Source organism: Hippocampus comes, unplaced genomic scaffold (assembly GCF_001891065.2).
Source record: "Hippocampus comes isolate QL1 unplaced genomic scaffold, H_comes_QL1_v1.1 scaffold169, whole genome shotgun sequence".
NCBI lineage: Eukaryota > Metazoa > Chordata > Actinopteri > Syngnathiformes > Syngnathidae > Hippocampus > Hippocampus comes.
In genome coordinates, this window is record NW_017806049.1 from 363899 (window position 1) to 385234 (window position 21336).

Genomic DNA, 21336 nt, shown 5'->3' on the forward strand with positions numbered 1-21336 from the left:
TATATATAGCCTTGACAAGATAATTCATTTTTCTTTGGGAAAACTAATTTTTTCACTGCAAACAGTTTCCCTCCGATTTAGTTTAGCTCATATTTGTGATCTTCCAACGGCTTTATACATCACTGAAAACAAGCGGATGGATAACTGACAGAATGTCGGAAAAATATCAAAGACTGCATGAGTCTCCAAGTAAATGCAAAATGTGATCTTTTGCTAGTTGTCCTATCACAATGGTATTGACCCACTGCAAAGCAATTCTAATTTTTTTTTACATTCATTATTAATGGTGCAAGATAGGACACAAACTGTTCAGTATGTCAAATATGGTGAGAAGGTAGATCTGATGTTGAGATGCAATTGTTTCCCCATTCCAAATGCACACACATGAACACAAAATGTATATGTTCTCTACTCGACTATCTATTCGATTTATTTGCTGCTGGGTAGTATACTTCCACTGTGGGCCTAATTAGAGAATTATTTTGTGCTTTGCATTATTTGGATACAGCAGCATTCATCCTCTGAGACAGATAAACATTGTGTGTTTCCACTACAAATGTTCTTTTTGAATTCATATAATTGATTAAAAATATGTTAACAAATGTTATGATTAGTGGACTGTAGAATCTTTTCACGGATTTTTAGTGAAGTCTTGCTAGTGGGAATGAGAATATAGGCAGGAGTAATGTTTCTCCCTTTGCAAAGGTTTTGAAATGAAAAGCATACATTAATAAAACAGAATGTATAAACATAAAATGGAAGGTGTGAAACTGAAAATATGATCTGTCAAGATATCAGGTAAAAAAAACATTTCTTCAGTTTATAAGAACAGTACCATATTTTCTGCACTATAAGGCGCTAAGGATTATAAGGCGCACCCTCAATTAATGGCCAATTTTAAAACAGTTTTCATATCTAGGGTGCACTGCATTATAAGGCGCATAGAATAGAAGCTGCAATCGTGCCTGGAACAAAGCCATGAGAACTGGTCACAAACATGGACATGCAACAAAAACACAAATGGAATTGCAAAACAATAAATGAAATACAAAAGTTATGAAGGCAATTGATTCAACAAAAAGAAACACAAACCTCGTGGGCTCACATCCAGAAGGGGCTAAATATCCTTTGAAGTCTTGCTTGTCTCTTTCCTTCTTTAGTCAGGAGTTAACTATGCTTTTGGTATTATCTTCGTTTCATCATGGCTGCACAGAGCTCATAAAGGAGTTGTCTGTTTGAGTGTGTGTTGGCGAATGCACATCAATTAGTGTCGGGCAGAACCCTTTTAGGTTACAACTGGTTGCTGCTATTAATCACTACTTGATGGCATAGGAACACAAACCTGCGTGGGTTTTCTCCGGGTACTCCGGTTTCCTCTCACATTCCAAAAACATGCATGGCAGGCTGATTGAACACTCTAAATTGTCCCTAGGTGTGAGTGTGAGCGCGGATGGTTGTTTGTCTCTGTGTGCCCTGTGATTGGCTGGCGACTGGTTTTGGGTGTCCCCTGCCTACTGACTGAAGACAGCTGAGATTGGCTCCAGCATTCCCTGCAACCTTTATGAGGATAAAGCGGATCGGGAAATGGATGGATCAATTAAGAATGTACACATCTTCACATCCATCACCTTAGTTGTAATAGTGGATCGTGCTGATTTCCACACCCATGATTATCTTTACTATAATGGTGTACTCCTGCAAGCAAGTTACAAAAACGAGGACAGAAGTGCAGACTTGTGGATGCCTTTCACATTTACTTTTGCATAAACATTAGGGATTTTCAGGAAGGAAAAGCACACCATGGTTCACCACTGTGAAGTTCCAGCATTGAACAGCGATAAAAGTGAATTGCAAATAAGCCCTGCGCCTGCTGAATGAACACATGTACTGTACATAAAGCATAATGACATCTCTGTGGGAAGCACAGTAAACACCAGCTGCAGGCACACTCAAATCTAGCACCAATGAAAAGTTAAAGGAGGAGAAAAGGAAATGTTGAAAATCTTCAGTAATTTTTTTTCCGAAAATAATGTTTGTATTTTATAGACACACTCAAGATCCTGTCTGAAAAACACAATCATGAACACTCACATTCACAGAATATTCAACAACCATCCCTTCATTTTCTACCACTTGCCCTATTCAATGGGAGGCATGGTGGCTGACTGGTTAGCACGTCAGGCTCACGGTGCATAGGTGTAGGGTTCGATTCTGGCTTCCTGTGTGGAGTTTGCATGTTCTCCCTGTGCTTGTGTGGGTTTTCTCCGGGTACTCCAGTTTAACTTCCACATTCCAAAATCATGCATAGTAGGTTGATGGAACACCCTCAATTTTATGTCGGCGCGATTGTGAGTGTGAAAGCTTGTTTGTCTATGTGTGCCCTGCGATTGGCTGGCAACCAGTTCAAGGTGTACCCCGCCTACTCCCCGAACACAGCTGGGATCGGCTCCAGCACGCCTGTGACTGTCGTGAGGATAAAGTGGATCAGACAATGGATGGATGGATGTAAAGCGGATGGACTGAAGTCGAGCCAAGGTTTGGGCAAGAGGGCTGATTATCAGTTTATCATACGGCACCTCAAGACCAGCGACTATTCTCGCTCACATTTTTGCTTTTGTCCATTAGGACCGCCACGATTATCTCGACGATCAAAATTGTCAACAATTATTGAATTACATCCCTTATGTTTTAATGCTTTGTTTTCCTCTCACAACTGCCTCATTTCCCGCTGACTGCTTGCCTTGACTGCTCTCACTCGCACGACTGAAACGCTCTCATGCACACTACTGATCCAATGTTGACCTAAATGACTAATGGTGATAAATTGAGTTCGCCTATATACAGATTTCCCCTTGCGTGCAAATGCACCTGCTCTGTGAACATTGAGGCGGTCTGTTTAAAGTGCAAATAGCATCATGAAGACAAAGGAGCACACCAGGCATGTCGGTCATTGATTAGTCTTTCGAAGTTTCCCGTCATTCGTCAGCAACTGGGGGTTGTGCAATCATGGAACTTCCATCAGTATTGGCAGTTAATGCACATATAAAATCTACAACAATCTCGGGCTAAGCACATTTTAGTATTGGCCATTATAACCCCAGATGCAAGCACAATTAAGTGATTTCTGCCATCTAGTGGCAAATGGTGATATCACAACCAACTTCAAACTATACAGTGGACCTGCGCTATTTAAAGGGGTTAGGGACAGAAAACCTCCAATAATTGATGCACATTGAAATGTACATGATATTTTTTTGGGGGGGAGGGGTCATGTTTATTATGCCCCACCCCACCCCAAATTATGTTTTCTCCTTTCAGAGTTTGGGCGGGGTCTGCATGTGGCCCGCAGGCTTCCAGGTGCCCATCCCTGGTCTGATTTGTATGTAGATCCGAATGTAAGTGTGACTTGGCTGTTTGTCTCGCTGTGCCCTGTGATTGGCAGGTGACCAGTCCAGGGTGTACCCCACCTCTCGCCTCAAGTCAGCTGGCTCCAGCACACCCGTGACACTAGCGAGATACAGATCATGAATAGATAGACAAACATTTCCAAATAGACTGAGGGGTTCAATTCGTGTGTGTGTGTGTGTGTGTGTGTGTGTGTGTGTGTGTGTGTGTGTGTGTGTGTGTGTGTGTGTGTGCGTGCGTTTTCATTTGTGCTCATGGTCACGTGCGGCGTTTTTCTGTGTTCATGCATGTGTTTTGGAGGTGTTGGTATCCAGCTGATCCATTTTCCATCCCAGCATCTGTCATTATTTCTATCCTCACACACATGCCTGTCCTTCCACGATCTTTGAAGCCATTCTGCTCTTCACTCCTACCCCACTGGCTCATCCCATCATCCCTCAGAACATCTGGCTTCCTTGTTGTTGTACGAAAAAAGGGATTCATGTTTTCTCTGTTGGTCAGTATTGCTAGCCAATGTAGCATCTGATTGCACAGCAGGAGATGAAAGTACCACAGTGGACAGTGAAAGAAAATGTTGCATGAATGAAAATATCCAAAACAGTTTTGGTGCCTTGCTTGAAAGAACTTTAACAACAACCAGTTGCAATTTCTTAATGTCCGCAGCAGGACTTGTACCGTGACCCTCAACATTTATCACAGTCCAGCCCACTGGAAAAGGAATCAACGCTGATCTCCCAGGGCGCCTTTAAGCTCATAATACTCGTACAATAATACGATACAAGATGAGAGGCACCCCGGGAGTTGGAGAATCCTCACAGGCCCGCCTGTTGAAGTGCGCTTGACTGGAGGAAGTGCCATACTCTGATCTCAGGAAAGCAAAGGCATGCATTTAGACTTGTCATCAAATATTTCCCCCACCCCTAATGTTTCAATAAACATCCCGGGTGAGCAGCTGAGTGCACTCAACCTCCAAGTTCAAACTCACCAAAGGAAACACACACTTTTTTAAACAGAGCGGCAAACGCAGCAACAAAAATATGTAAAGGTAGGTGAATTGAAGTCTCTCAACTGCCCAGAGGTGTGAGTGTGAGTATGAATGTTTGTTTATCCATAATGTATGTGCCCTGTCATTGACTAGCAACCAGTTCAAGGGTGACCACCACCCTTGTCTGAAGTCAGCCGCGATAGGCTCCGGTTACACACCCAAATAAGAACAAACAGTTTTCAAAATGAATGGATGGATGGTTGAATGTTTCCTATGGAATATTGTCAGAGAAATTGAAACAAATTTGAGGATGCCCAGGTAGCTGGAAAGCTTCCCCTGCATATGGCAGTGAAAAGCAGAAACAAGGTACCCTTATCTTGTGCTCATGTCTAGTGCAAATGAGGCTTACTCTACAATCCCACTGCAGGCAACTATGCACTATGTAAACTCTTGTAACGCTATCAGAGTAGCAACAGGCAGCTCAAAAGACGTACTGCAATATTCCGCAGTGGGTCTTCAGCCCTTTTATGCACAAAATACATCATCCTGGTAAACATTTTACGATCAAAATCAGGTAGTAAATAATTATACAGCACGGATTTCCTTCCAATATCGTCATATAATGAAACAACATCCATACAGATAAATCTTAATTTGCATTTTTCTCCACAGCGGGGATATAGTTTTCAAAACACCAGCAAGATGTGAAGCCTTACTTGAGTCCCTGCCGCCCCCAGCTCAATAATAGGGAGGCATAGCATCTACATTGCTAGCATGACTTATTCATGATGTAGTAATATCAAACATGAAATATTGCCTGATGTTATATTTTTCGGAATGAACAATATAAGAGGTGATGACCCGTGAGAACGGTGAGATCGCCGCTTGTAGTTTTCCGCATTTCCCACAATACTGTTATGTTTAGCCTTGATTTGAACTAGAGTACTAGAACTAGCTGTCCAATTCCTTCGTTTTAAATATTGCTGCTGACAATCAGGCCACAGAACGATAACGGCCTTTGCGAGGGGCTGTGTGTATCCCCGAGAGGCTCAGTGAGCAGCTCTGCATGTGAGAAAATGATTGACACGTCCCCATGTCACACCTTCTGTCGTTACAGTCTCTGATGGGCTTGTTTCGTCATGCCATGACAGCTTTTAAAATTATAATTAAAAATCAAATTAGAGGCATAAGATAGAGTCAGAGATGAATAATTTTTCAAAATATAATTTTAATCATATTCTACTGTCAGCTTGTGCAAAAAATGTTTGTTTTTTTCCCCCCAAACTGTGTAGTCCACCTTTTATGTGTTGTGACAGGGTACTGGAAAAGGGAGAAACCCAACAAAAATTCGGGACGCACTACCAGATATTGGAACATTTGTACTGTACTTATAGTAGAAGAAAAATAAAAAGCTTCGATACTACAACACCGATATCATTTTACCACCCTGACATATACCATTTAGATAGCTGGAGAAGGCACCATGTAGAGATCCTTTAAGGTAAACAGTAATAACAACAGTTAGCTGACTTCCAATTATGTCCTGCAAAATGGCCAAAGAGTTACGTATGTCGGCCATCCGGCAAGTATCAATATTCTCGAACCCTGTCATGCGCGTTGTTTGACTCTGGCTGAGCCAGCCATGCTCCCACATCTAAGCCATGTCAGACGAGGCTGGGATCAGGCAGGCAATGCCCTGCAGCACAGTGCATCCAGTCAAGAAAATTAAACGATAGTGGAATAAAGTACAGTGGAACCTAGAGCTGGGCGATAATTCAGTATCAATAAGTATTGTTATAGACACCTGATTGATATCAATAGAAAATTAATTTGATACAACGTTCGATAGAAGAAAATTATGAAGCAAACCATGACCCTGGCATTGGGCGAGTTGTCGGCGGTAAACAGCTGCCTCCAAACATGAAGTAGCTAACCAATGAAGAAGAAGCAGCTGTAATTTTGTGTTACTATGTGTTAGACATTTACCTCTATTTTCTCATTGTGTTCAAGTTAAAAGCTGACTTTTTTTTTTTTACCTCACTGCTCGTAATTGTGATACGTCTTGTAGATTTTCATTACTCCAGCGACACTGGCACTGAGGTTATTTTTATTCTATTCCAGTGATCTATGTGGTAAGAGATATGTTCCCTTTAATTTTCCACACGTCTGAACATTCACACAAATTCCTTGAGTATACCTAAGATCATGGTGAGCAATATCAAACAGGCACACGGCCACCAAACCAGTACCACACTTGTCCAAAAACCTCCGATCATACGTTGCATGATGTAAGAAAAATTAAAACCACCTACTCTATCTGTAAACATAAAACAAATGATTGAATAAAGATTCGTGACATGAATAAAATCAACCCTGGTTTGTTCCTTTCATTATACCACATACGTCATTTTTAAGCACAATTAAGTCTCAATAGAATCTATATCAATACGGTTCCACATTGCCCACTCATAAATAATGGTAACGTGTCAGTTCATAAAACCCCCCAAAAAATTCTCGTCAACTGACCTCTGAAAAGGCGAAAGAGCCTCATTTAAGAGACAAGTAAACTACGCCCATCAGTGGTAAGTGTGAGTGTATCTGTACCCATGTAGGCTTCAAACAAGAGTAGAACAACTGAGTTGCACTCTTGATTGCACTACCGAAACTGGAAGGGAAGTAGGAATGGTCTGGTGTCCAGTTTGTAGATTAAACCTGGTGGAAATAAATCAATGAGTGTACAAATGTAATGCATGTGCGTGGTGCGCGCCAGCGTCACGGTGTGTGCTGAGAGGCTGTGAGCAGTGCGCAATTGCTCACTAGAAGGAACGTTGGGCAAAGATTGTGAGAAAAACATACAGATGAACATTAAATTGTCAGTAATGACAACGTGTTACTCTAAAGTTTAGAGATCAATTTAAGTTATGTCCACGAAAAGTTTCATCGTTTGTACTTCCGAAAATTATTTGATGCAAACAAAACAGAAAATGTAACAGCATTATGAAGTATCGGCACGAGTAGAAAAAACTACCCAAATAGATGAAACCTCCAATCCAACACTTCGGGCAGATTGATGATCAATGTAAACGATTCAACAACCTCTTAGACATGCAGAAAGACCGGTTTGATGATCTCACCTTCCCATTCAAAATGTCTGCCTTAATCGTCGAACCAGCTGTTACGTTTTTATAACTTGTCAAGTGTGGAGTACTTGTTCGTGTCCTGATTTGATACTGACGATAAAATGTCCACGTTTTACATGCCGCTGAGATAACTGCACAGCTGACATGAAATGACAATGTGCCAAGATGCTGATCCAATCAAATATGCAAACAATGTGTCAGATGGTGTTATTGTCAACTGCCGCCATTGGCACGAAAGGAGAGCGATGTGACTTTTTTTTTTTTAAATCAGAGTGAACCGTAGAATAGCAGGTGTAAGGCTGTTGATGAATATTTTCATGATCACATGACATGCTGATTTGTTCGTGACAAAACGATATCAGTCTTTCGTTAAAAAAATGAAAATATGGAGTTAGTGGTAATTTGTGGCACAGCAATGACATATATGCTGATTTGTTTGTGACAAAACGATATCAGTCTTTCGTTAAAAAAAAATAAAAAAAATGGAGTTAGTGGTAATTTGTGGCACAGCAATGACAACGTGGCCACTTGAGAAAAGCCTGTCAATTGATCAGCATAGAGTACTGAAGAATTATTTTTATGATATGAAGTAACATCAATTTGAAAATTAAGCAGGAGTATCCGAGCACCTGCTGTTCAAAACACATTCTATTTAGTCGACCACACTTTGAAATCCAGCCTGAAGCTAAAATATATTTTTTTTCATTGCTATCACTCACAGCAAAGCAACACAAGTGTGAAGCATTTGGCACTCTGAGAAGATGAACTTCATTCATCATTTATGACAGTTACAAGCTGTGGATGGAAAAAAGTCAATTGTGATACCCTCTATACTCGCCCAGCATGGCTCAAAGGTAAAGTGGGTTTGTCCAGTTATTGGACACAGCCCCCCTGAGGCCATGTCAAATTGTACTGATGAGAAAGATTGCCCCATGCTGCGGAGCTGTCTCGTCTATGAAATGTATGAAGGTAAATGAGATGTGAAAGGCTGAGTTGAGGAGCTGTTTATTTCATGAACGCAGACCTTTGAACATTTTGCATGTGAAGCCCGGAGAAACTCTCAAACAAGCCTTAATTATTTGTAAATGACGAAATCGAAAGAGGGCAAGGCTGCAATCGAGGATCTTCCATCCATCCATCCATCCATCCATCCATCCATCCATCCATTTTCTGATCCGTTTGATCCTCACAAGGGTCGCGGGGGGTGCGGTAGCCGATCCCAACTGTCTTGGGGCAGTAGGCGGGGTACATTCTGAACCGGTTGCCAGCCAATCACAGGGCACACAGAGAAGAACAACCATCCACGCTGACACTCACACCTAGGGACAATTTAGAGTGTTCAATCAGCCTGCCATGCATGTTTATGGGATGTGGGAGGAAACCAGAGTCCCAGGAGAAAACCCACGCAGGCACAGGGAGAACATGCACACTCCACACAGGAAGGCCGGAGCCGGGATCGAACCCACGATCTCTGCACTGTGAGGTTGACGTGCTTACCATCCTAACCACTCGGACCGCTATCTAGGATCTTGATAACTTAAAAGGGTGGGAAAAAAATAAGCAGTCATAGTGTGTACAAATGTATTTAAATATGCTGGACAGTTTATCAAACAAATAAGTGGTGGTGGTCTCGAAAAAAAAAAAAAAAAAAAACCCCTGTGTATAAACCCACATCATCAAAACAAATTCTGCAAGTGGCGCACATAGTGCGGACATTACAGCTCGCTGCTCTTCACACTTGGTGCCTTTTTTTATTGTGCATTTATGTATTTTTGCTTGGAAAGCAGACTTAAACTCATCCAACTCTTCTGAGTTTGGGATTACCGTAATTTCTGGACTATAGACCGCACCTGATTATAAGACGCACCACTACATTTTTAAAGGAAAAAAATATTTTGTCCACACATAAGCCGCACCTGTGAATAAGCCGCAGGTGCCCATATTGTAACATGAGATATTTACAAAGAAAGATGGTACACACGCGGCTCAAAAGGAAGAAAAAAAAACCACTGAAAGCGAAAGGCTGGCCCACGGCGAAAGAGACAGTCATTGAAACCGCTGATTCCTCTCCAACGTCAGGTTCATAACAAATAAGAAAGAACTGAGGCTACAGGTTTCAGCCATCAAGTCTTTCCAGGACTGTACCATTATGTCAATCATAGAGACTTGGTTAAACATCCACACCAGCCTCAGTACTGAAAGCGAAAGGCCGGCCTACGGCGAAAGAGACCGCTGATTCCTCTCCAACGTCAGGTTCATAACAAATAAAAAAGAACTGAGGCTACAGGTTTCAGCCATCAAGTCTTTCCAGGACTGTACCATTATGTCAATCACAGAGACTTGGCTAAAACATCCACACCAGCCTCAGTTATCAAGTTAGCTGGCCACATAGTCCCCTCGCCATGAACAAGAACCGTGACTCCAGTAAAATCAGAATAGTTGCCAACTTCTCCAATTCCTACTTTTTCACATTGTTTCATCAGATTAATGTTGGAGATCATCAAACAAATGTAAATATCAACTGAATTAAGTATTATAATAGTCACCGTGTAACCTCCAGTTGGTTCAAAACTGCAGCCCATCTGATTACCAAAACATCACAGCGCCACCATATCACCCGCAATATTTCAGCAATTCCATTGGCTCCCAGTTTCATAAATCAACTCCAAATTCTTTTACAGACATTCACGGAAATTTACAATCTAAGTCAACCTTATATGTCCGACCTTCTACAAATTTCCACTTTTGTTTGCTCCTTCAGATCCTAGTTGTCCATTCACCTTACTGTAATCCTGCTCATCTGAGCATCTTGTCAAGCAGTGTTTTAGCTGCTCTGCTCTCCAACTTTGGAGCTCTCTTCCACCTGTCATTCATAACTTTGACTATATTCCTCTTTGGATAACCAAACTCAAAACCTACCTGACCTCACCCAACCACGATTACCTCCTGACCTGTTCAATCAAGAAATCACTTCAATAAAACCTGTCTGACAAAATGAAGTCAGCCAAAAGATCTCCAAAAGAAACCTGCAACAAAATGCCAAGGACAGATGAAAACTCAAGTTATTGATCCATCGTTTGAAAAGGTTTACAAAGCCATTCCTAAAAGCTTTCGGAGTTCAGCAAAACCACAGTGAGCTATTATCCACAAATAAAGAAAACATTTCACAGTTGTAAACATGGCCAGCCTAAAAAAAAAAATAAAAAAAAAAATGACCCCAAGAGAACAATGACCACTCATATCCAGCAGGTTACATGGAACCAAGGACAATGTCAAAAGAACTGCAGGCCTCCCTCGCCTCAGTTAAGGTCAGTGTTTATGAGGAATAGGATAGGCAAAAATGACACCCATGGCAAAGCACCAAGGTGAAAACCACTCTCACAAGGTACTGATGTGTGCGCTTAAAATCAGTGGAGATAGCTAGCTAGTTAGCTAGGTAGGCAGATAGATAGATAGATAGATAGATAGATAGATAGATAGATAGATTAAATACTAAAATGAATTTTTTTTTCATTTGTAGGTTAAATAAAAGGCAAATGAAGTAAAGAAACAAAAAAAGTTTTTATTTTCGAAAAGTACATATAATGCCATTATGTTTTAAAAATTAAGTGGAGTTCTGGCGGTGCGAGGTCGGCCGGTTGATTTTCGTTTCAATGCAGATCCAGTAACTCTGAAGTTGGTAACCCATAACAAGAACGTGTTTCGAGCTAGTACGGGATCATGTCTACCAAGATTGAAAATGCAAACGGAACACTCATGTTGCAATTACAGATTCGTTTGTATTGATAAACGTTTCCACAATGAGAGCGCAATGCTCACCAGTCCAATTCATGGCAGAAACGGAAAAAGAAACAAAAAACAATGGCATTATAAAGAAACAAAGCAAAATAGCATTAAAGAAAAAAAAAAGACATAATATGTACTTTTTGAAAATAAAAACACTTTTTTGTTTCTTTGCTTTATTTGTCTTTTAGTTAACCTACAAATGTGTCTGATCATTTTGCCTTACCCTGTATAAGCAATATCGCTAAAAGTCGTAGTACTCTTAAAATCTTAATGACACCAAATTTACAAAGATCCTTTTTTTTTCAGGACAGGAGCAGTTTTTATGAAGTCATACACATTTTCAACAGAATTTACATAACCGTAATTGTTGGCGCCTCATCATAGCGACATTCTTTCATAACGTTGCCTGAGATATATGTGACACCGTGAAACTAAAAATGTCAGCCAGCGCAAAAAAACAGACAGCTGTTTAGTTTTACAGTTACACGTTTCTCTTTCTGTGGACAAGTCGGTGTATTTTCTTGTGGTAAAATGTGAATTCATTTATTTATATTTTCTGTTCACCCGTATTGACTTTGAGATTAATGCCGACTTGGATTTCATGAAATAGGTGGCCCGAACATGTGTTCAGGTAATCCACTCAACATAATACTGTTATTTGTTCCAGACAGTGAAATGTCAGCCAGCGCAAAAATCAGACAGCTGTTTAGTTTTGCAGTTACACGTTTCTCTTTCTGTGGACAAGCCGGTATGTGTATTTTCTTGTGGTAAAATGTGAATTCATTTATTATCAAGTTAGCTGGCCACATGGTCCCCTCGCCATGAACAAGAACCGTGACTCCGGTAAAATCAGAATAGTTGCAAACTTCTCCAATTCCTACTTTTTTACATTGTTTCCTCAGATTAATGTTGGAGATCATCAAACAAATGTAAATATCAACTGAATTAAGTATTATAATAGTCACCGTGTAACCTCCAGTTGGTTCAAAACTGCAGCCCATCTGATTACCAAAACATCACAGCGCCACCATATCACCCGCAATCTTTCAGCAATTCCTGTCACGATTCGGTTTCTGGTCTGACCAGCAGGTGGTATGTGCGAGACACGCTTTGAAACTGGCGCTCTTTGCTCGATTGAGAAACATTTTACGATGCTTCAGCTTTTTAATGTTAAATGAAAGTAAATTAAATTGCACATTCACCCGCTTTTTGAAACTTTGACCAATAGCATTAGCTCTTTCTTCCTGCTTCTGTACGGACGTACAGCAACACCAAAATAAATTAATTTTAAATGAACCCCGAAAACTCGTGTGAAAGATAAAAAGTTAGTTAGTTAATTAGTTAGTTAGTTAGTCAGAATAGTTTTAGGTAGTTTTTGTCAACTCAAAATGTAGTTTCACTCCACTTTTATGCTTTTATTTTTTTCAAAAGCATTTTCATTTTTATTTCATGAACATTTTTTTAAAAATTATTTTGGTAAGGTTTCATGGATTATTATAACCATTCATCCATCCATCAATTTTCTGCCGCCTATCCGGGGTCGGGTCAAGGAGGCAGCAGCTTTAGCAGGAAAGCCCAGACTTCCCTCTCCCCAGCCACTTCTTCGAGCTCTTCCCGGCGGATCCCGAGCCGTTCCCAGGCCAGCTGGGTGACATAGTCCCTCCAGTCTGTCCTGGGTCGTCCCGGGGTCTCCTGCCAATGGGACATGCCCGGAACACCTCACCAGGGAGGCGTCCAGGAGGCATCCTAATCAGATGCCCGAGCCACCTCATCTGGCTCCTCTCGACGTGGAGGAGAAGCGGCCATACTTTGAGCCCCTTCCGGATGACTGAGCTTCTCACCTTATCTCTCTAAGGGAGAGCCCAGACACCCCGCGGAGGAAACTCATTTCGGCCGCTTGTATCCGGGATCTCGTTCTTTCGGTTATCATAACTACAGTGCCAATAATACCTTTAAAGAATCTGACTAAAAAAAAAATAAAAATCAGAGGAGAAAGCAGCATGATAAAGTAATCACAAGGGCTGTGTATAGCAATTAAGAGAATGACCCCACACCAATTAAATGAATTTCATTATGTCTCGCGAGACATGACACTGCTACACAACACGCATATTAGTAATCAGAGGGCGCCATGCAAGCACAGTGACGCGGCGAGACAGGGCCCAGGAGGAGGTTGCACCTCTGCCACACGTCCGCCACACATACCACCACAAGCCCAACTTCACAAAATAATTTGCCGCTTCTTACTACACGTTGTCCGCTTTAAGTGCATTTGACTTGGAGATGTTGTACTGTCACCAGATAGATTGACAGATAATTCACGTGATCAACAAAGCCAAATTTTTTTCATAGCACTCCCTGCCAGTCGGTACGTTTTACCCTCATACTGCTTATATTCTTCTGACCAGGAAGAAAGAGGAAAAGACAACAATACTTTTTATTTATTTCTCTACAGTGTTCTAACCAACCCCTCAGCTGATTTGAATCAGAGAAGGCGAACTAAGCGTAAAAACATTTTTAAGTGGGCAGTTTACAACTTTTTCAGGATGAGCCTGGGGTTTCACAAACACAAAATTAAATGCAAAAACAAACAAACAAACAAAAGCTGTGGGAGGACATTTTGAAGAATAAGAAGGCTGAGTATATTTTCGTAACCATGGGCCATTGCATTTCATGGTGGGGAAATTTCTATGAGAAATTATGTCATTGGCAAACGACGATCAGTGCCTTTCCTTGCTGCTGATCCAATTCCGATAATCGACATCTCAATCGGCATTATAAAATCGTGATCGGAGCACCCTGAGTGTAAATATATTTTCATTCTTGGAATCACTATTTCAATTATTTTGGATTTTTAAAAAAAAAAAACAATGGTTTATATTGTTAAACAAGGACAGTGCACATTTTTGTCAAAAGAATTCAATTTGGACCTCTTCTTGTCCTCGCCACACTTCTTAAAAAAATATATGATAAAACAGAACACAACAATATGATGGAGATACAGTGAAAGACTGAATTCTCAAACATGATAGGCAAGTAGCCAACCTGATCGAAAAGTGACACAAATTCAAAATTCCCTTGAAATATTGAACATTTGTGTGAAAACAAATACACAGTTCAACTCATTTCCCTACATTTAGTTGCATCTTGTAAACTAGGTGTGGATAGAGATGTATTTCTTCATTTTTGATTTGTTTTATTTCAAAAGAAAATACCAAATCTTTTGACCATGTTTGATTGAGTGGGATGACGTCACAGTATTGATGTTGAAACTATTTACCGAATAATTGGTTGGCCTTAGCCACCAATTATTCACAGGACATTGATTATATCTCTCAGTGTTTATTGAGTAACCACGGGTATGGAAACCTGACTGCTTTTAGAAGCTCCTCTGAACTGCCAGTTTCTGTCCAGGATTTGCACATAATGAACGCATATGCAAACAGGCACACGCATACACGCACCACCAAACATAGCCATTCCAATGCATGCAGTAACTTTATTCACATGTGACTAAAATGCAGACAAGGTGAAATCACAAACGCCATTGACCTGTTTTCCTGTGCTCAACAACATATGTGCCTCTTCACGTGTTCAATCAAAAAAGCTCTGATATGTCAGCTGTATTTCGTGTGCGTACTGTTTGACCGAACTGTGCGGCAGCTGTCCTTTTTTTTTTTTTTTTTTTTTTTTCTCCTGTGAATATTAACATCCAAAGGGGATTTGGATGCTGATTATCTGCAAAGTCGATATCGTCTTTCTAATCTGGCATGGCTCATCTTTCATCCAAGCAACCTTCAAGGCTGCGTCACCATAGCCTTTTACAAAGAGCAGGATAACATATTCTCCGGAGCAGTGAATCCCAGTGTTCCATTGCTCAATATTGTACGTTGAGAGATGATGAGGTGTGCCGCAGGAAATTATCCATTCCCACTTAAATCTTCTGAAAATTATTGATTAACTACAAATAATGTACCTTTGTTCAACCATCGACTGCATTGGTGCCCAATGTCGATTGTGATCGACTGGTAGCTGCGAACTAGAATAAACAAAATGAAATAAACATAATAAAGCACGTCACCTTTAAATGACGGTTGTGGGTGACCTGCATCACCGCAAGTTGTTTGCGTAGTCACCAGCAATTGCAGCTTGTGATCAGAGCTGCTGCATTACATCTTTTATTGTCATTGTTATTATTCCTCTCATTCAGTTTGTTTCATGTACAAATCACAGAAGGCACTGGCAAGGAATGGCAATCTGAAGGGCCGAGAGAGGCATTTTAAAACGGTACACGTGAGCTACGATCATTAACATGCTGCAAAAGTGCGTCCCGTGCCTCCACGTCAGGTCTCGCCGAAAGTAGATCATTTTCAAAAACCCACAAATTCTTGTGTCTACTTTATTTTTCAATTGGGGGCCGTGATGGCTGTTGCTCATCATGGCATGTGTGTATAAGTGTGTGCGTATGCGCGGTGTACGGTAACGGCTCGATCACGGGAGGTTGGTTGATCGAAAAGTTGATCTTTGGTCAAAAAAGGTTGGCAACCCCTGATCGTCTGTATGCCAGTGACAGATGGAACAAAAATAATGATCACCTGACAAATACCTGTGAATGCATTTATTGTTAATATTTTTGTCTGATGGTGTGTTGTGAGATTGTTTTTTTTCTCATGTAAAATGTGCACATTTGCTCACTATAGGTTGGGAAATACTGCTCCAGAGATTATTCTTTAATCCTTTTGCAAATATTGCATAATGCTGTTTTACTTAAGCAAACCCGATATCCACCATCTGTTTATCAGGATATGACCCTCTTCATGTCTATCTCTCGCTGCTGCTAATTCCCTAGGGAGCATTTACAGGGTTGTTTCGTCCTTCTACAATTTGTTTGAGCAAATGGGGAATCTTGTGGAGCTATTAAAATTGCTAATGTGTTGAGTTGAATCACAGTCAATGGGTGTTTTGCCTTATTGCTCACAGCAAGTGGATTTTGGGTTCAATTTTTATTCTGGCGCGGGCCATTCAGTGTGGAATTTACATGTATAGTCTTGTGCCTTTTCTACACGACCAGTACTCCACCCTCTATCCACAGTCAAACAACACACAGTCAATGTTATATTGGTGGAAGACTTTAAACTACCTGGAGATGTGATTGTGAATTGATGGATGTCTGACTATGTGTCAACACTGTGATTTACTGATGATGATTGCCGGGTTTATCCTGCATCATCTGAGATATAGGCCCATGTAGCCTTGCTATCCTCCATTGGTAAAGGCTTTTCTAATCCGCTAATCCTCAAAAGTGTCGCGGGCGTGTTGGAGCCTATCACAGCTGTTTTCCGGCAGTAGGCGGGGGACACCCTGAACTGGTTGGCAACACACACGAACAACCATTGGCACTCACAATCACGCCTTTTAGAATGTTCTATCAACCTGCCATGCATGTTTTTGGAATGTGGGAGGAAACCGGAGTACCCAGAGAAAACCCACGCAGGCACGAGAAGAACTTGCAAACTCCACACAGGAAGGCTGGAGAGCAGAATCGAACCCTGCAACGCTGCACTATGAGGCTGATGTGCTAGCCAGTCGACCACCCTCGGTAAAGGGTCAAGAAAATAAATCTTGTATATGTGTTTATATTATCGTGCTATTATTTGCCCTCTTTGGCAGAATTACTGGTTTTTGAATGTATGCAGTTACATGCAGTATGGGGTACCATTTGTAAAGCGACACAGATTGTAAAAGTGACACTGTAAAGCGTGACTCTCAAAAATTTGTTTGAAACATTGTTTGAAAATAAATATGACAAAATGTTGCTGTTATTGTAAGCATGGGCCGCTTTACAAACGATACCCAAGAGTAAGAGGTGACAAATTGCACCAAACACCATTTCCACCGGTTTTCAGTTAAAACGGGTCTTGTGTAAATGACTGTTGAGTGCCCTCAGTGAGCCCAATGTAGATCATTCTGGACTACTGGGAGTACAGCTCTCGTACCACATGAAGCAAACAAAACAAAGCAAGACAAAACATTTCAAGAAAACACATTTCCCCAATGTAGTGGTACTTATTGCTCTTAGATGTCACTGCTAAGGCCAAACACTATTATCGGTAATAATTATTTCAATGGAAATATGCACTACTTTGTACACTCTTCAGCACTAAACTATAATTTAATTCTTGACAATTTTGGTTATTGTTATTAGGTTCAGATTTTAGAGTGGCCCGGTGGTCGACTGGTCAGCGTGTTGGCCTCACAGTGCAGAGGTCTGGGGTTCAATTCCGCTCTCCAGCCTTTCTGTATTGAGTTTGCATGTTCTCCCTGTCCGGCGTGGGTTTTCTCTGGGTATTCCGATTTCCTTCCACATTCAAAAAACATGCATGGTAGGTTAATTGGTCAGTATCAACTTTCCAAAAGTGTGATTATGAGTGTGAATGGTTTGTCTCTGCGTGCCTTGCGATTGACTGGCAACCAGTTCAGGGTGTACCCCTCCCACTGTCAATAGACAGCTGTGATAGGCTCCAGGTAACCTGCGACCCTCGTGAGGATAAATGGTTAAAATAATAGATTGATGGATAGATTTTACTTCTACATTTATTTTTTTTTACATGAATTTGAAAGAGCTACACAATGCTGATGCTCAAAATGATATGCGCGTAGTACTGGACTGATGTCCATTGTGGCTGATTCGTTTTTCTCCTCAAGGACTTCTCAGCAAGCTGCTTGCATTATCTTGTGTAGGGCTGAGTCGCTGCCAGACAGAGATCATTACACTGTTAATGGCCGTTCTGTCAAACACCTGGAGAAAGGACATAGGTCATAGTTTGCTTCCTTTCCATGTCATTACATTTCATCCACCTCTTGCAGGCAATGTTACGATTTAATGATGGACTCCATATGATTATATTTTACACCAGTCCTGTGTATCGCTTCGTCTCGCTAACATAATGCATCTTATTTTCATGCCTAATGCAAGTCAAGCAAAACGTACAGATTGTGCACACGAGGGGAGTTTTCTTTCTTTTGGCATTTTTGTAGACGGGCGCAGTTAGAAATGGCCGTTTGCTGTGGGATTGAACACAGCTGACTTGAATCCCGGCCAATCGAAGCAGCTGCGGTTCACGGTCTACATGGTGGATGCATAACGGGCTCACTGGAGTCCATGCAAGAGATCAACGGGCACAAAGTACTTTTAGAAGGAACTGCAAGATCTCCACTTGCGGCTTCATTCCACCACACTTATCGGTGGCGTGCAGAATTTGTCTGCCTGCACCTGACTCAAATCCTCCAAAATCGCATTACAGAACCAGCGGCACAACTTAGACCTGGTTTCATCTGGTCTAAAGTCAACTTTGAAACTGTTAAGTGCAGCACAAGCGTGTAATTGAAGACTGTCTTGATCCGCCAGAAGTCCAAGCGAGGCTTAAAGCGGTCTGCCAAGTTCCCAAACTAGATTTCCCCTGGCACGAAAATAAGATGTGCCGGTTTTTGCACACAGCGCACATGCTCGTGTCTCCCGAACTCGCCCACAAGAATGTCTCAGCAGTTCAGAATGTCTCTCAATTCAGCGCTTTTTCGGAGCTACAACATTCAAACATTTTAAGACCTCTTTTTTTTAAATTGTGAATAAAGGTGCCGTTGTTCAGTGACTTAGCGACTGTATGTTGAATGCAGCACATCAACCTCTAAGTCAGGGGTGGCCAACCAGTCAGAGACTAAGAGCCAATTTTTTTTACTGTGTTACTGCAAAGAGCCACATCTTATACATGGGCATCCCATCTTCGCGCGCAAGCACACACACACGCACGCACGCACGCACGCACGCACGCACGCACGCACACACACACACACACACACACACACACACACACACACACACACACGCACGCACGCGGGTGCCCAATCATGCAATCGCGCACATATGCACGCACGCCATGATGAGCAAAAGCCGGAACGGCCCAAACATGAACGAAAGCTAAAGACACAAACACACAAATCTTTTTTTTCCATTTACTCCTCCCACCCCTTGCGGTCGACTTGGGACCAGTCCGCTGGCTCCCAGTCGATTGACGTATTGGGCACCCCTGCCTTAAAATCAGATAATTCATTGACTACCTTAGCGCTTAGCGCCATTGTTTGCGCATGAGAGGTGATTCAGTCATCTGATTGGTTGCCCTCTATGTCAATCAAGTAACGGGATTGATGATAGGCTGACGTAGTACATTCTGTGTAATTAGCGCCTTTGTTTGAATGGCAGAGCCACTGCCGAGGTGTTTTCGACGCTTGTCGTGGGAAAGCCCGGTAGCCGCATTGAAGCAGCCAAAGAGCCGCATTTGGCTCGCGGGCTGCGGGTTGGCCACCGATGCTCTAAGTACTACATTGACAAATCACCTGAAAGTGACTGCAGCAATAAAACTAATTGGGAAATAATGTTGGAAACCCCATTTACACAACAGAAAGACCTTACACTCTATTTTAAGGAGAGGAGGCACTAATTTCACTGAGAACTAGCTCTCATTGAAACTCTGATGTAAAATATACATGTGAAATTTGATTATTCTGTGGTATCGATAAATTCAAAGAGAAGAATGAAAAGGCAATGAACTTGTAAGCACTTCCAAAGCCACATTTGGAAATATTGTGAGGACAGAAGAACATAGACATCAGAGAGGTCAGGCCTGGGAAACAAAATCCGAACAGACATCTCAAAGATGGACCACACAGAACAGCGGGAGACATCGTGGTGGTGCTCTTGGTCACTGGCAGGGGGTTGTTGAGTCACCCTCCGAGGTCTTTCTTGTGCACAAAAACACACATGGTTTTTCATGTCCTTTTCACAGTATCTTGAAATCGCTAATATGAGCTATGCAAGTTACGTCTCTTTTGGTGACAATAAATCCCAGATATTATGTTGAGCACCATACAGCAGTGCCCCATTGATTAATGAATGTGACATAATTGCGAATGAGCACTTCAGTGTTTTTGGAGACTTTCATTTTTAGAAACCTAACTTTCTTTTTTTTTTTTTTTGCATTTCAAAACACAAATGCATTCCTCTGAATCGAAAACAACTGCAAACATTGTGTGAGAATATATTAACACTTTAGTGCTTATACATATCGATGTCTTGTATGCTTCTGTAAAATGAACATTATTATTATTATTATTAATGATAACCTATAAATTAAGTACAATGGCTACAACTAGCAAAGATGCTGTTCGGGTGTCAACTAGTTTGTTGATAATGGAGCATATGCTTTGGGAACAGGAGGGATCATATGGTCAGAAGTGTTTTTTTATCAGTGAGTCATTATGACTCTGAAAACATCCATCCTTTCATTATCCTAGCCACTTATCCTTACGAGAGTCGCGGGTGTGCCAAACACGCTACTGGAAACATTATTACATATGCACAGTTGCACCTGCATTTGATTGTTTTCATTTACCGTATTTTTTTTTTTTTTTTTTTTTTTAACGCCAAATTGAATCACAAGTAAAATAATGGCAGACTAAAATTTTATTATACTGTTTATTGTTCCATTTATGTTAAAAAAGGTATGAACAAATCCAAACTGCTAGAAAGTAGAAACACTTCAGGGGGACACATAAAATGATAACACAGGCCGAATCTGGCCTTGAGTTTGGCACTGCTGTATTTAAATTAGAACTTTGAGAAAGATGCCGAAGGTTCAGAAAGTCAGTTATGTATTTATTCACTGAAAGTTAAATCCTACATTATGTATTCTGTTCAATGAAATATATATATATATATATATATATATATAGCTTCAGGGGGACACATAAAATGATAACACAGGCCGAATCTGGCCTTGAGTTTGGCACTGCTGTATTTAAATTAGAACTTTGAGAAAGATGCCGAAGGTTCAGAAAGTCAGTTATGTATTTATTCACTGAAAGTTAAATCCTACATTATGTATTCTGTTCAATGAAATATATATATATATATATATATATATAGAGAGAGAGAGAGAGAGAGAGAGAGAGAGAGAGAGAGAGGGA

The 21336-nt window shown here is 41.1% G+C and overlaps 1 protein-coding gene and 1 long non-coding RNA gene across 2 annotated transcripts in view; one reads left to right on the top strand and one right to left on the bottom strand.

Annotated features, from left to right (window-relative positions):
* LOC109529562 (leucine-rich repeat and fibronectin type-III domain-containing protein 5) overlaps window positions 1-21336 on the bottom strand; it is a 150303-nt gene that overhangs the window by 93095 nt on the left and 35872 nt on the right. The gene's annotated exons all lie outside the window — the stretch shown is intronic.
* The window catches only part of LOC109529564 (uncharacterized), a 20256-nt gene continuing 6216 nt past the window's right edge, over window positions 7297-21336 (top strand). Inside the window, exons 1-2 of the long non-coding RNA XR_002170864.1 lie at window positions 7297-7308; window positions 12062-12064. This is a non-coding gene — a long non-coding RNA (uncharacterized LOC109529564). The remainder of the gene's footprint in view (window positions 7309-12061; window positions 12065-21336) is intronic.